The sequence below is a fragment of the Fukomys damarensis genome, unplaced genomic scaffold (genome assembly GCF_012274545.1).
Source record: "Fukomys damarensis isolate Sample0158 unplaced genomic scaffold, DMR_v1.0_HiC HiC_scaffold_39, whole genome shotgun sequence".
In the NCBI taxonomy this organism is placed as follows: domain Eukaryota; kingdom Metazoa; phylum Chordata; class Mammalia; order Rodentia; family Bathyergidae; genus Fukomys; species Fukomys damarensis.
The window spans coordinates 80,286,294-80,299,816 of NW_022900951.1; the positions used below are offsets into that span (position 1 = coordinate 80,286,294).

The 13,523-nt window shown below is 43.7% G+C and overlaps 1 long non-coding RNA gene across 1 annotated transcript in view; it reads left to right on the plus strand.

The window, feature by feature from the left end:
• Positions 1 to 13,523, plus strand: part of LOC104858519 — a 77,917-nt gene that overhangs the window by 40,821 nt on the left and 23,573 nt on the right. The window lies entirely within an intron of this gene.

Here is a 13,523-nt window from a genome sequence, read left to right on the forward strand (position 1 = left end):
CTCCCACCTCCCCTAGATGCACCCTCCGAAAGCAGCAATTTAAAGGCACAGTCACCAGCAGCTGGAGTGTGGTTCAGAGCCTGTTTGTATGCCACGTGCAAGGGAGGAGCTTGGGCTGCCTCTGCCACTTGGGGAAAGCCTGAGGTGTTCTGTCCAGCCTCCAGCACTCCAGCTGGAGGAGTGCACATAGGCAGCCCTGCTGTGCCCCACCAACAGCTTTCCTATTAGCCTACACCCAAGCTGGGGACCAACATTAAGGAAGAAAAGTTCTAAGGATTTTTATAAGGAAGGGGAAAGACCTCACAGGGGTTAGGCAGTGCCACTAGGTTTCCTTAAGCTGAGAGCTTCCGGTCCACGAGGAGAGGGGAGGAAGAGGCTGAGGGCAGGGGCAGCTTTTCCTCATCCTCTGGATGGAGATACAGAGGATAGATGATAGAAGAACTTCAAAGCCCTTCTCCTGTGTGGCTGGCCGGCCTGTCATTCTGTCAGTCTGCCGGTCTGCTTGCCCCCAGCCCCCTTCATCCTTGTAGCTGTGCATTCTTTCTCTTGCCTGCTTCCCTCATTCAGTTCATCTCTGGGGATCATGGGGCTCTTTGTAGTTCTCAAAGTCCTTCCTCCACACCGTTTCCCCAACTCTGTTCATGGGAAGAGACCACTGTCCTGGGCAGTGGGAGGGCTGAGCAAGGCTGGGACACCAGTTTTTTCCGGCTTCAGAGGAATTGTGGGGTGGAAGGAGTGGGGACCTAGAAGCTGCAGCTATAGATAGAGGGGAGAAGAAGCCAGTGGTGTCCTCCCTTTCCTTTTGCACATTTGCTTATAGTATCCAGGTGCTTCAGCAGCTCCAGTTTTTTTCTGCCTGACCCTTCCTCAAACTTTCCTAAGCAGCTCTGTGACTGAGTGCCTCTTCTTCCGTCCCTCTTTTTCTCTCCTCTCCTCTCCCTCCCTCTCTCCTTGAAGTTTTCCTTCATCTGTCCTTTCTCTGGATCACTCTCGCTCACTGTTTCTTTTCTATGCCTCACCCTGTGTCTGTTCTCTCTTTTCCCCATCCCTTTCTTTCTATCTGTTTTCTCTCTAGCTCTCCTGTATCTTCAGTCTCCCACTCTCTCCTAAATTACAGCAGTGAAAAGCCAAGGATTTTCAGTTCTTCAGTGAAATTCTCCTACCAGCTGTCTTGAATTTGTGTTGCGTACAAGGGTGGGATGGGAGGGGGTCAGTGTCACTTTGCAAGGATTATTCCTAAGCTGACTGGGGCTTCCCCTAACCTTTCTAGAGAAGGGTTTGTGGGCATCAGAAGCGTTTATCTGGGACCCCACTGGCTATATAGAGGGATTAATAACAAGGCATCAACATGTTGGACTTGTGCAGCATGTCCCTTTTGGCTGTATTATCACTAAGGAAGATGAATTTTCAAACGACAAATGAAAGGGAAAAAAGAGAATTTTCAGAATACTTGCTGAAGTACTGATGAGTGAGCTGAGCTTTTATACTTGGGGCTGAGAATATTATAAGCCTTAAATAAGGCGTATGTGGACTATGAAACCCAAATATTAACCATCCTAGAAACATCTTTGGATGCACTTTCACCTCCTTGTTTCCTTTAAGCATCACAATTCCTGCCTACTGTGTTGGCAGGTACCAAGCTTTACGGAACCTCTCAGGGCAGAGCTCAGGCGCAGGTGCTGAGAGAAGCACTATCTCCTCTGTGTAACATCCCTTCTCTGACAAACCTGGTCACGTCACTTCCCCTGCCTCAACAGTTCCCCATTGCTCTCAGGCTGCATTCCATGACCCTGTATGACCGGTCGCTCTGCTCATTCCACTGATATGTCTAGGACTATTCTGTCTTTCCAGTTCCAGATATTTTGCTAAGGAAGACTTCTTGAACTGCCCTCACCACCTTCAAGTCAGTTAAAAGACCACCTTCTTCCATTTTCCCAAGATTCTACCCTTCCCCCTTCTCAGCACAGTCACAATACCACAGTTGCCAGCTTATGTGCATTCCTCCCTTACTATATCAGAAGCTCCCTGAGAGCGCAGACACATTATCTGCCAAATTCCAAGCACACTACAGACAATTAAGGAACATTTGTTAATAGATGCATCCCAGCACCCAGTGACACTTCCCTAAACTCACTGCCTTTGCGTCCCTCTGTCAAAAAAGAATGGTAAGGGGCTGGGGATTTAGCTCAGTGGTTCCACCTCCTGCCTCACAAGTTCAAGTTCCTGAGTTCAATCGCTGGTATCAAAAAGAAAAAAAAAAGAATGGTAAGTTTGAAGACCAGCCTGAGTTATTAGTAATAAGGAGAAATGAGGAAGCAGCTTTTATTCCCTTGCCCCTTGGATTTGTGGTCTCACAGTCATCTGGAATTCTTCATAATGGAAGGGGTAGGCCTGTGGGGGCTAGTCCATTGTTTCAGGTCTTACTTCCTTTGTGCCCTGTGGGATCCCTGAGTACTGAGAGCACGGCAAGGTCAGCATCCTGGGACAACAGATCTTTTCTAGTGAGAGGCAGCAGCATTGAGCAGATATCTGGCTGGAATCATGAAGAGATACAGCTTTCCTAGGGTATACTAAGGTACCCTGTCTTTAGGTGAAGAAGGGAGGAAAGGGAGCAAAGAACTAGGTAAGATGCTGCTAGGAGTTGGCACACCTCAGTTTCCTGCATTAACAAGAAGGCCCATACTCTGAAGTTAAACTCAGTGCCTTCTGGTATAGAAGAGTATAGTGTTATGTACAACTTTGTCCCATAACCTTTTCCTCTTCTCCAAGTATGGTGCATACGAATCTCCATTTACCAATCTATTGTACCTTTTCCTGTTTGGCAATTGGCTGCCTCACTGATCTGAAAACTGGCTTCATTGCAGTGCTGAGGTGGTATAGAAGTTATTGGGCAGCATGTTTTTTAGGATGAAATACATTATTTTGTCATGAAAAACTACTGAGCTGCTAAAAGTTGATTAAACAGATTCTCATAAAAAAATTCATTCTAGGAAAGGATCCATCATGTTTCAGCCCTATGCAGGGATATTTGTAACTACACCCCGCTGACAAGCAGGCTTCCTGAACACTTTATCTGACTAGCAGCATTCCTGGGTTGGGATGGACATTATTTGTAAATTCAGTAACTTCTAGGGCTGATTTTGTTGTTGTTGTTTTTGTAGTACTGAGAATTGAACCCAGGACTCTGTACATGATACAAAGTGCTGTATCACTGAGTACATCCCCATCCCTTTTTATTTATTTATTTATTTATTTTGAGATGGGTCTCACTAAATTGCCCAGGCTGGCCTGGAACATGAGATCGTCCTTCCTCAGGCTCCTGAATAGCGGGGATTACAGGTGCATACCACTGTACCCAACTTTAGGGCTGCATTTTTTAAGGACAAAGTTGGAGAGTCATTTGGCATAGCTTCCTGTACCCAACTCCAATTACCAAGATGGCATGGTCCCTATACTGTCTATCTTACTTATTGAAGTAAAGAGTACACTAAGGGATACCTCGAAAGACAGGCTGTGTCCCTAATCTGAGAAAACTCCAAGAGCTTTAGCTATTTTTCAAAATCACTGGGGTAGGAAGTTAGAGGGTTTTTTAAATAGATAACTTTTAAAAATATTTGCTAGCTGGAGCCTATCACTTGGATTTCTAAGGAACAAGGATACATCTTTTTGCTGTGTGTGAATTTTTCTTTTCAGGGTCATTTTCAACTTTTAAATATATTATAGTTTACTTGAAAGTGGGGATTAAACTTCTGGTGCTCAGGGCCATTAGTGGCAGAAGGAGCAAGCTCTTTAGCCCTCTAGACTTAGGGAGATGGGGCAGTGTTTTAGGAGGGCAGTGGTGGTGGTGAGAGATTCACAGTCTTAGACTCAGCTGGAGTAAGAAAGAACAAAATCAAACGTGTGTTAGATACATTCAACACTGTCTCAACTTTTGGAAAGTGACTGGTTCAAGTTTGATGCTTCAAAGATTTGACCTCCTTTTTATGGAATATTTCAGATTTTTGGATTTTACAGACAAAACCTGGGAGGGAGAGGGCAGTGGAGAGGTTAATTGAGCTTCTCCCCAATGACAAACTAGGTTTCAGCACCAGGATAACACCTGTGAGCAATGTCTCTTCCTTTGTTGCTGGCTTCTTTGTTCAATGTCCAGAGGACAAAAAAGTGGAGGAGATACAGTTAAGGAAGTTGTGTCAACTAGCATCATTTTTTCCCCTGGTGAACCCTCTGAATCATCACTTATCCCATTAGCCACTTTAGAACAATTCACTAGCTATATAGAAGACTTTTATTGAGGTTTCCACAGAGTTTGCACTGTCTCTTGGCCTCATAACTCCGCAATGTTATTGTTTGGAGATGATAGGACCATGTCATGCCTCTCCTCAAAGGTAAATTGCTTTTTGCTTGTTATTGTGCTCATGAATATCTTTCACTCATTTGGTGATTGTTATAATCCACACTGTGTAAGGCATGAAGCCCTTACATAAATATTTACTGTATAGAATGGATCTAATTTCCACTAATTTCATGCAGGAATACATTCAGCAAATATGTATTAAGTGAAAATAAAATGCCAAATGTTTTAGGTGCCAGAGATACAATAGTGAACAGAGCAGAAGTCATTGTCCTCATGTAACTTATATTCTAGTAAGTTTGTAATGTACTTACTTCCTTCTCAAAAAAGACTTTTGCATGGATTGTCACCTCCACGGCCTGAGAGTCTCTCACAGCATTTGAGCAAGACATTTAAATTTTTTTTCTTTTATTGAGTTTATTGGTACATTTTAGGTATGAGCAAGACATTTATTACATGGCCTAGAAAACAGAATAGTTTTCAGCAGTCAGAAATGAGTTTCATTTCCATCATTCACAGAATCTATATCCTCTCAAGAAACTTATCCTCGAATATCCCAAACCTACAGAATACACATATCTGAATCTCATGATTATCTCTGGTGGTGCATACATATTTTTCTAAAAATACTAATAAACACCTTCTTCACTGTACAGTTAGGTGGAATTAACAACACTCTTAGCTTTGGGACTTCTCTAAGTGGTCTCCAATTATTTAGGATTCTCCTTCTGTCTCTTTTCCTTCCTCTATCCATTTCCACCTTTCTTTTAGTTCATCTTTCTGTACATCTAGTTTCCTGTCTTCTCTTCTGTTTTTCTTCCTTTTTTAGGTTTTAACTTGAAAAAATTCAAAATCTCCCACAGTAGAACATTAAATACTGAAGTAATGAAAATTTTGGTTTGTGACTACACAGAATTACACAAAAATTTTATATACCTAGAATTATTACTTTAATATTATGAACAATCATTAGCCTAACCTTGTACTGCTGTAGGGTTCATTGTCTGAGTATTCACGTATATCTGCACACAGACAAACACATACAAAGAACAAAACTCTCCATAATCTGAAGGTGATGCCCCTGCTGCTAGAAATTATTGTCCAAGAGTGTGACTGTGACTGAAAAAATTGGGGTGTGATGACTAGTCCTTTTGATTTGTGGCTGTGACTTCTACATGTACTGTACGAATGAAGCCCTTCTGGCCACAGTCACTTACCCAGAATAATTGGAATCTCTGTGTACGGTGCCAGATCGAACCACTTCTTTTTTGTATGGATTTAATTTGGTGAATTTTTGCTGCCTATGGCCACAGTGACAAATTGGAATCAGTGACAGGCACTCAGAAAATGTCACCAGAGATGTTAATCAGACAACAGCCTGCTTCAAATCTCAGCAGGTCAAACACACCAGCTTTTGCTCCCATTCACTCCTGCACTGTCAGCAACATCATCATCATACACCGAGTGTTGCTTTGAGAAATGTGACTTCTCTTTTCTGACCATCGTCAGATTCTTTCTGTAACCTTCACATTGCCTTTATGCCATTACATCCTCTATATTCTATGATCCCCTCACTTTCCACAGTGTTGTGTCCACTGCTAAATCAAAGAAAGGTGCTATTTCCCAACTGCAAACCCAATACAACTAGCCTCAATTGTGGTCCAGTTTTAGAAAGACAAATAGCATACTGAAGTCTTGACATTTTAAGGCAAGCAGTAGCACAGAGCAAAGAAATCTGCTCATTTTTATCACCTTAAGCAAAAGTACTTGAGATACTATGTTTCCTCCATGTACAACATCACATCTATGAAACTGTCGGAGTAGGAGACCATTTAACAGATTCAAAGAGTAGGGATGGGTATTTTAGCACTTCAAAGAATCACCCAAGAGAAAACTGGAGAGCTGGGGAGCTGTTTATCCTGAGTTACTTAGCAGAGAGAATTTGAGGTAGCTTTTTTTTTTTTTTTTTTTTAATGGCTCCGGTTCTGACGAAAAGCTTGTTTTGATTCCATTCAAGATCAAGCAAGCCAAAGATTTAGATCAGTGGTTTTGCCGCCTACTTCGCAACACAAGGTCCCAAACTCAATCTGCAGTACCAAGACAAACAAACAAAATTTATTTGGGCCAGGGATTTAGCTCAGTGGTTCCACCTGCCTCACAAGTGCAAGGACCCAAGTTCTATTCCTGGTATAAAAAAAAAAAAAATCAAGCAGCACCCAGCTGCAGTCAGATGAGAAAGTTAGGAATAACCCCTCATCAGAGACCAAATCTGGGAGAAGCTATTGATCAGTGCTGAAACGGCCAGTGCCTTGGGAGTCTTAGCTCATATTGTGGTATAAAACTGAGTCTAACACAGACTCTAGTGACTCCAAAAGACCTTCCCTACCTCTTTTCCCTAAGGAAATTATCCCTGTGGAAACTAGAAAGGCATTCTAGTTACTATGAAAGAGAAGTTTCTGGCCTTTGAGGATGTTTAAATTGTCAGAAGTGTGAAAGATTATTTGTTAAAAGTTGGTGGGATGCAGAACATTTATTTGATAGCTTTCAGTATACTGAATTTCAACCTGATCTGGTATTATTGGCGCTTTCTAGGTTCTATTTTACAAATGGCAAAAGGAAGCCTCATAACACTGTATTAGCTCTGTTTTCTCTACTTGTCTTCTCATATTTCCACTCTCGTCTTACCTCCACTTTCCCAAACACAATTATACCAGGTTTATAAGTTGGAAAAATTTAAGGTAGACTCGAGTAGAAATGATATATCTTCTTTTTTGTAGTTAGTGGCCAGGGAATATTTGGGTGCCTGTCCTATGTCCATTTTCATACTCAATCTCTGGCCTCTCCCCAGCTCTGTATGTTCTTGAACCTCTACTAACTAGCACGTTCAGAGTGTCACCTTCTAGATATGAACTGACATCTCCTGATATCCAGCAAGGGTCAAGGTTGATTTCTCCATTTTAAAAGGAAAAAGACGATAAGTACAGAAACATTGATTTCATTGTAGGACTTGATTTCTGCTATTCAGCTCCCCCTGGTCTCAGGAGGTAAATAAAAAGTGGAGAAGAGACAAGTATCCTTTTTTTGTAGGAATTAAAGAATACTCTGGAGGCTTTTATAGGTAGAAACTGTACTTTCTGTGGCCTGTGTTCCATGGAGTTTGTCCAGGAATAGGCCTTTCCCCCCAAAGATCAAAAAAGCTGGTCATCAACTCAGAAGAAAATGCCATGTAAGCTCCAACTAGCTGTGTGTAATCAGATGAGAACAAACTAGACCTTTAAAATTTCCTTGAAACAAAGGATAGTGGATAATTATCAATACCTTTTTGCAAATCGAACTTTGCTGTGGTTAGTGATGAAATTGTCTTCATCCCAGTGAGGGGATCCCTTTAACCATCACATTAATCACACATGAACACAGATTTGTTGTTGTTTTTTAAAAAGATCTTGATTCTTTTTGCTCTACAGCCTCTTGCCCCTTGCCACCAATTCTCTTTGACCTTGCTGTGTAGATTGGCCAACCTCTACCATGAGCAGAGATGGCAGCAGCATTTGATTATCCTCTTAGGTAATTTAAAAGTGCCTTGTGGCTTCTACTTGGTACCTGGAATATATTGATTTGGTAAGGAATTGGGAGACAAACAACATTTGAGAGGAGAGGCTTGAATGGGACAGAGAAAGATAGGCTAGAATTCTGCAGACCCCTCAAAATTTCATGCAAAATCACCAAGATATAGAACTGGTTAGATATTATAGATCACATACAAGCTCCTCCATAGTAGGGACCAGCAGTGTGAAATGAAAGATTCAGTGTGTTCCAGAGACTTCGAGCAGAGCTTGGATTAGATCTCAGAAACTTTAGCTCCCAAGCCAGCTGTTCCTTGTCACATTACTACCTTCCACCAAAAGTCCAAACTGGTTCTTTGCTGTGTGCACTGTGATATTTCCCCTGTTCTCTTTCCCACAAGACGCGCCTGTTCACACCTATATTCTGTGCTACAGCTTGTAGCCATGAGCGCTTCTTGGTGGAGCACAGGCTCAGGGCAATCTAGCCCTCCTAAATTGTCACTTTGTTGTAAAGGTTCAGCAGTGGGGCAAAGAAAGTTTCTTTATATTAAGCCACAGTCAGCTAAATTATACACATTCAGGCTGTTTCTTCCACTGTTTACTCAGTAACTCATTCTCTAAAACACAGAGCTGAGGAAAGAAGAAAGAGAAGAGGATAAGTAAGAGAAATAGAAATGGCAGGATTTCTGGAAAATTTTGTGGCATTCTGCCCCTTTACGCAAACCTTTTCTTTACACTATTTGGTGGAACAACCTTCACTTGTAAACTTGTGCATTTTCTCAATATAATGATAATAATGTTGTATCAGCACCTTTCTTTACCCAACGAATACTGCTTTCTACAGGAGACAAGAAGACACATGGTGTGGGCAGCCTTGGGTCCCCCAGCCTTAAGAGCCCACCCGAAGGGAATTGGACTCAGGACCTCTAGACCCATCTCACTTCTGGAAAAATTTAGCAATCCTCACTTTTTGGGGGGGTAACTGGGGGATTGAACTTGGGTCCTTGTGCTTGCGAGGCAGGCGCTGGAACCACTGAGTTAAATCCCTGGCCCACTCCTCATTTGTTTTGATGAAACTTTTCCATGTAGAAATATTTTGCTTCTACAAACTGACTCCTCTGTGTCAGACATCAGAGTTGCTACTTCTATAGATGTATTTTTGGTCAATTCATAAGTATTATTTCCAGAATCAGGCTCAGAGTTGGCAATGGAGAGCAAGGCTTCATAGACAGGATATTTACACCTCAATAACATGAGGCCTCAGGGATAAGCTAAACAGAAACTCTCATAAGAAATGTTGGCTAAATGTGTGTTAGTTGAATGTCTGAATAGAAAAGAGGATCACAGTGAGGACTTCTCCTCTCCTTCATTTCACTTTCTGCTCCACTGCTCTTGTGGACTCAAGCAGAAGATACACATGCATACACACATGTGTATGTGCTTTGACAAGGGCCTTTTTACTGACCGGACACATTTCATATAATGTTGATTATAGGGTGTTCCTGAACCCCATTATTCTCATTCAATGAGTCAGAGGATATCTTCCTCCTGAAACCTCTTTTGAAAGTAATCAGAGATAGACAGGATTTGGTGATAGACTGCCTGGGTTTAAATCTTTGCTCTACAACTTACAGTCTTAACCAGCGTAAGTCTCTGTCTTCCTATTTGTTAAGTGAAACAATGCATAATATGCGATTAAGGATGTCATGAAGATTAAATGTGATAGAGTAGGGTCAGGCACATAGCACTCAATGAATGATAACTATTATTATTCTAAACCCTGGAACTCTTCTTTACCTTCATTTCTCTTTGGGCCGCAATGGTTTTATTGCACTGTGTTACACAGCTTGGGTGGTGGAAGGGATACCAGAACAGAGGATGTGGGCGTTACAGCATGTCTAGAGCAAAGAGAAATGCTTACCAGGCTATTAGACCTGCAGGTGCTGGAGCATCCAGTTTGAGCACTTAGCTGCTGGAAAAGGGAGAAAAATTGTGGGGAGATAGGGAGACAAAAAATTGCGGGGGTAGAGAGGAGAGATAATAGAGAGAGAAAAGATAAGGACACAGGGAAGAAAAGGTTTATGAGAGATGGGGAGGGGCTGGGATTGCTGAGGAAAGACTAAATTACTCCTGGAACATCAAGCACAAATGAGGGAAAATAAAATTAACATGATTATTGAAAAGAAAAAGCAGGAAATATTCATGTTTGGGGAGATCTTATGTAGAAAGGAGCAGGTGCTGAAGACTTCTGGAAGCTGGTTGTCATGGTGATGCTGCATGTCTTCTTTACTATTATCCTGTGAATCTGCCAGCTGATAGTTTCTGCTTTAGTTTCTGAGACCAGGACTTAGACCTTGGCAAAACATTCATGATTTCATCTCCAACAATTTGATTATGCTCTGGGACCTACTAGTTGTTGTCACAGCTCCTTTTTGATCTGATACCTGTCTAGGAAGAAAATGGAGAGAGAATCTGTGCTGGGGGCTGGAGGCAGAAGCCTTCTGTACACCTCTTTCTAGATGGAAGAGAAGGTAACTTTAGAAGGTACAGAGCACCTAGCCCCAGGGAGATAGATAGCTTCTCTAAGAAAATAAAGTCGCAAATAATCCCGGTTTTTCTCAGGACTGATGGGTTTCTGGGACACAGAACTTTTGATGCAGAAACTGGGAGGGTGCAAGGCATACTAGTATGGTTGGTCACCCTAAGGAAAAATACTTAAAAATTTCGAGCTGAAGAGAATCCACACTGTTCAGAGCCTGATATCTGGAAAATGATGTGCACAGAGGAAAAACAGCTCATGCCAGAAAAGTCACAATGTAATACTGGATCCTACACACACAGTAACTGGTTTACTACCTAGGATTTTTCGTATGTAAAGAAAATCTCCAAGTTTATTTAACACTAGAAGCACACGAGGGCCTTGAAAATAAAGGTAATCCTTGGGTTGGCCACCACAATCTGCATAATCACAGTCTCCAGGGCAGTGCAGCCCAGACATCTCTACCTCCTCAAGTCTTCCTAGTGACTGGGACACATGTGGCCTGTGGGTTAAGAGCCTGGGTGGCAGCAGGGAATTTGTTAAACAAGTGAAAGCCAATAGTCACCCAGACCTCCGAGAGTCTGGCCCTGCCAAGACAAAAGGGTTTCCAAATGTCCAGGTCTGGGGACAGAGACCCACCTCTGGCAGGGCAACCTCACCTCCACCTGTACCAATCTCCCCTGCTCTGCAGCCTGGCTGCTGTCTTCTCTTCCTTGGGGTTCAGCTTGAACATCACCACCTTCGAGTTCTTTCCTGGTCTCTTACCCAATCATATCAGGCACTAACAGCACCCTGTTTCCTTACTGCATTGTTTCTCACAATTTGTAATCTCACATTCCTGGGAATGGTTCTTGACAGGTGCCTCTCCCTACTGCACTTGAACTCCCACCAGGTGGAGGCTGAGCCCGTTCATCGCTGTATTGTGCACCCTACAGCTTCTAGCACAGGGCTGACACAGAGTACATGGTGGCTAAGTATTGCTGAGTGAGTGTACAGATGAAAGAATGGATGGGAGGTGCGGGTGTCCCCCCTTCCTGATGATGGTTGAGTGACAGTGCCTCCCTGGGGCCAGTGCTAAGTGCTCAGTTGGCAGGGTGTCTAGAAACACCATCACAACAAAATTGTTCCTCGAAGTTCTAGAGTTTATCACACCTGAAAAGAAGGATGGCAATATTGTTGGGTCCTGGTGAGTTCCTCCTCTTCCTAGCTGACAGATTGCTAACAGCTCTCAGTGTCCAACACACACACACACACACACTCACACACACACACGGGGGGGGCACAGACAGAGACACAGAATATCAGTACAAGTACTCCAGTCTCTTCAACTTGTAATGAGGGCACATTGTGGAGTCCCCCACACTCATGACCTCATGGGAACATAATTACCTCTCATTTTTTTGTTTGTTTTTGGGGTTCTCTTTTTCTGCTTTTTTTGGTTTTGTCTTGTTTTGATTTTGTTTTTGTTTTTGGGTACCAGGGACCGGACATGAGTCTTTGTGTTTGTGAAGCAGGCAGCGAAATCACTGAGCTAAATCACTGGCCCACCCTAAATTACCTCTCAAATGTCCCATCTTCAACTATCACATGGTGGAATTGTGGGTTTGGACTTCAACATATGAATTTCAAAAACATTCAGACCATTACAAACTGTGGTGCTATAAACATGGGTGCGCATATGTCACTGTGATATGATTCTTTTAATTCTTTTGGAAAGATACCCAGCAGAGGCATAACAACCTGTAATGGCTTGAAAGGTGACAAAGCAAGGGACTGGGCCCCGTGTCCATAGGTTGCAGCATTTAGGCAGGATCTTGAGTCACTCCCAAAGTGCATAGCAGACATCAAAGCCAGAGTGGCAAGATCTTGGGTAAGTGTCCAGGGAAAGGGGCATTCCTCTGGCTGGCTGGCTGGATACCCAAGGCCAGGGGAAGGAGAGCCTCTGATTCTGTCTGCCCCTCTTGCTCTGGCTCTGCAGCTTTCCTGCCTCCCTGCGGGGTGTTCAGTCCTTGTCTGCATTTGCCGTGTGCAGAGGCTGGGCGAGTGGTGGGAGCACTGGTCTCTGTGGAAGCTTTCAAGGCTGCCTAGGACATGAGCGGTCTCATGAGCATTTGCATCAAATCTTACAGGACAGGTACGGATCTACACATATTCTGAAGGATTGACTCAGGCCAACTGCAAGCACATGTCATGTTCCACCAGAAACACAGGCCTCAAAGTACATTTCTCAGCAGGTGAGGCTTTGGGAGAACAAAGCCTTGGAAGACAAATTAGCCACCGTTTATTGTTGTCTGCTTTACATGTGTTTTGGGCAATCTTGAGGTCGGCACTATCGTCCCTGTTGTCAAGATGGGAGGACTGAAGCTTTGTCAGGCGAAATGGGTAGTCAGTGTCTGGCACCTTGGACGAGGCAGAGCTTTTAGGATATGAATCCCGCTGCCTGGCCCTACAGCCCATAGTCTGCAGCCCTATTCCTTGTGGGCCACCTTCCTCCTGTAGGGAGAGTTCCAGTGAAGGGAACGTTGACAGTGCCCTGGGCCTGCCAACCGGTTACTGGCAGAGCTAGTGCCAGCAGCTTCATCTCCTCTCCCCCTTCAGGCCCTCCCTGTGTGGCTCCTGGCCCTCTAGCTACAATTAGGGCTCACTTGTGCCATAATGCCAGCAGAGCAGAACCCCAGTGGTCCAGACCGAGGCTCTTCAGTCTCACGACTCTATTTTCTCTGACTGCTCAGCACTGCAAAGGTCCTAAGACTGGGAAGCAAGGGCAGGAGTAGGCTTTCCGGGGTTGGACTACAGCTTGGAGGAGGATGACGGTCAAGATCCACACTGTGGTCGTTCAGTGTCTATGAGACTCCAGAGGTGCTGTCCCCTGTCTTGAGGCCCTGGGCTCAGACCTGCCCCTTGCAGGCCCTTTGCAGCCAGTTCCCACCCTTGCCACTCTACACGTCTGGTTAGCTTCAGGGGTCGGGCTGCTTAGGTCATTCCCTCACTGGGCTTTTGAGAAGTTTTTCATCGCCAGGCAGCAAACATGAAAAATCCAGTGAAGGAAGATGAGCAAAAGTTATTCTTT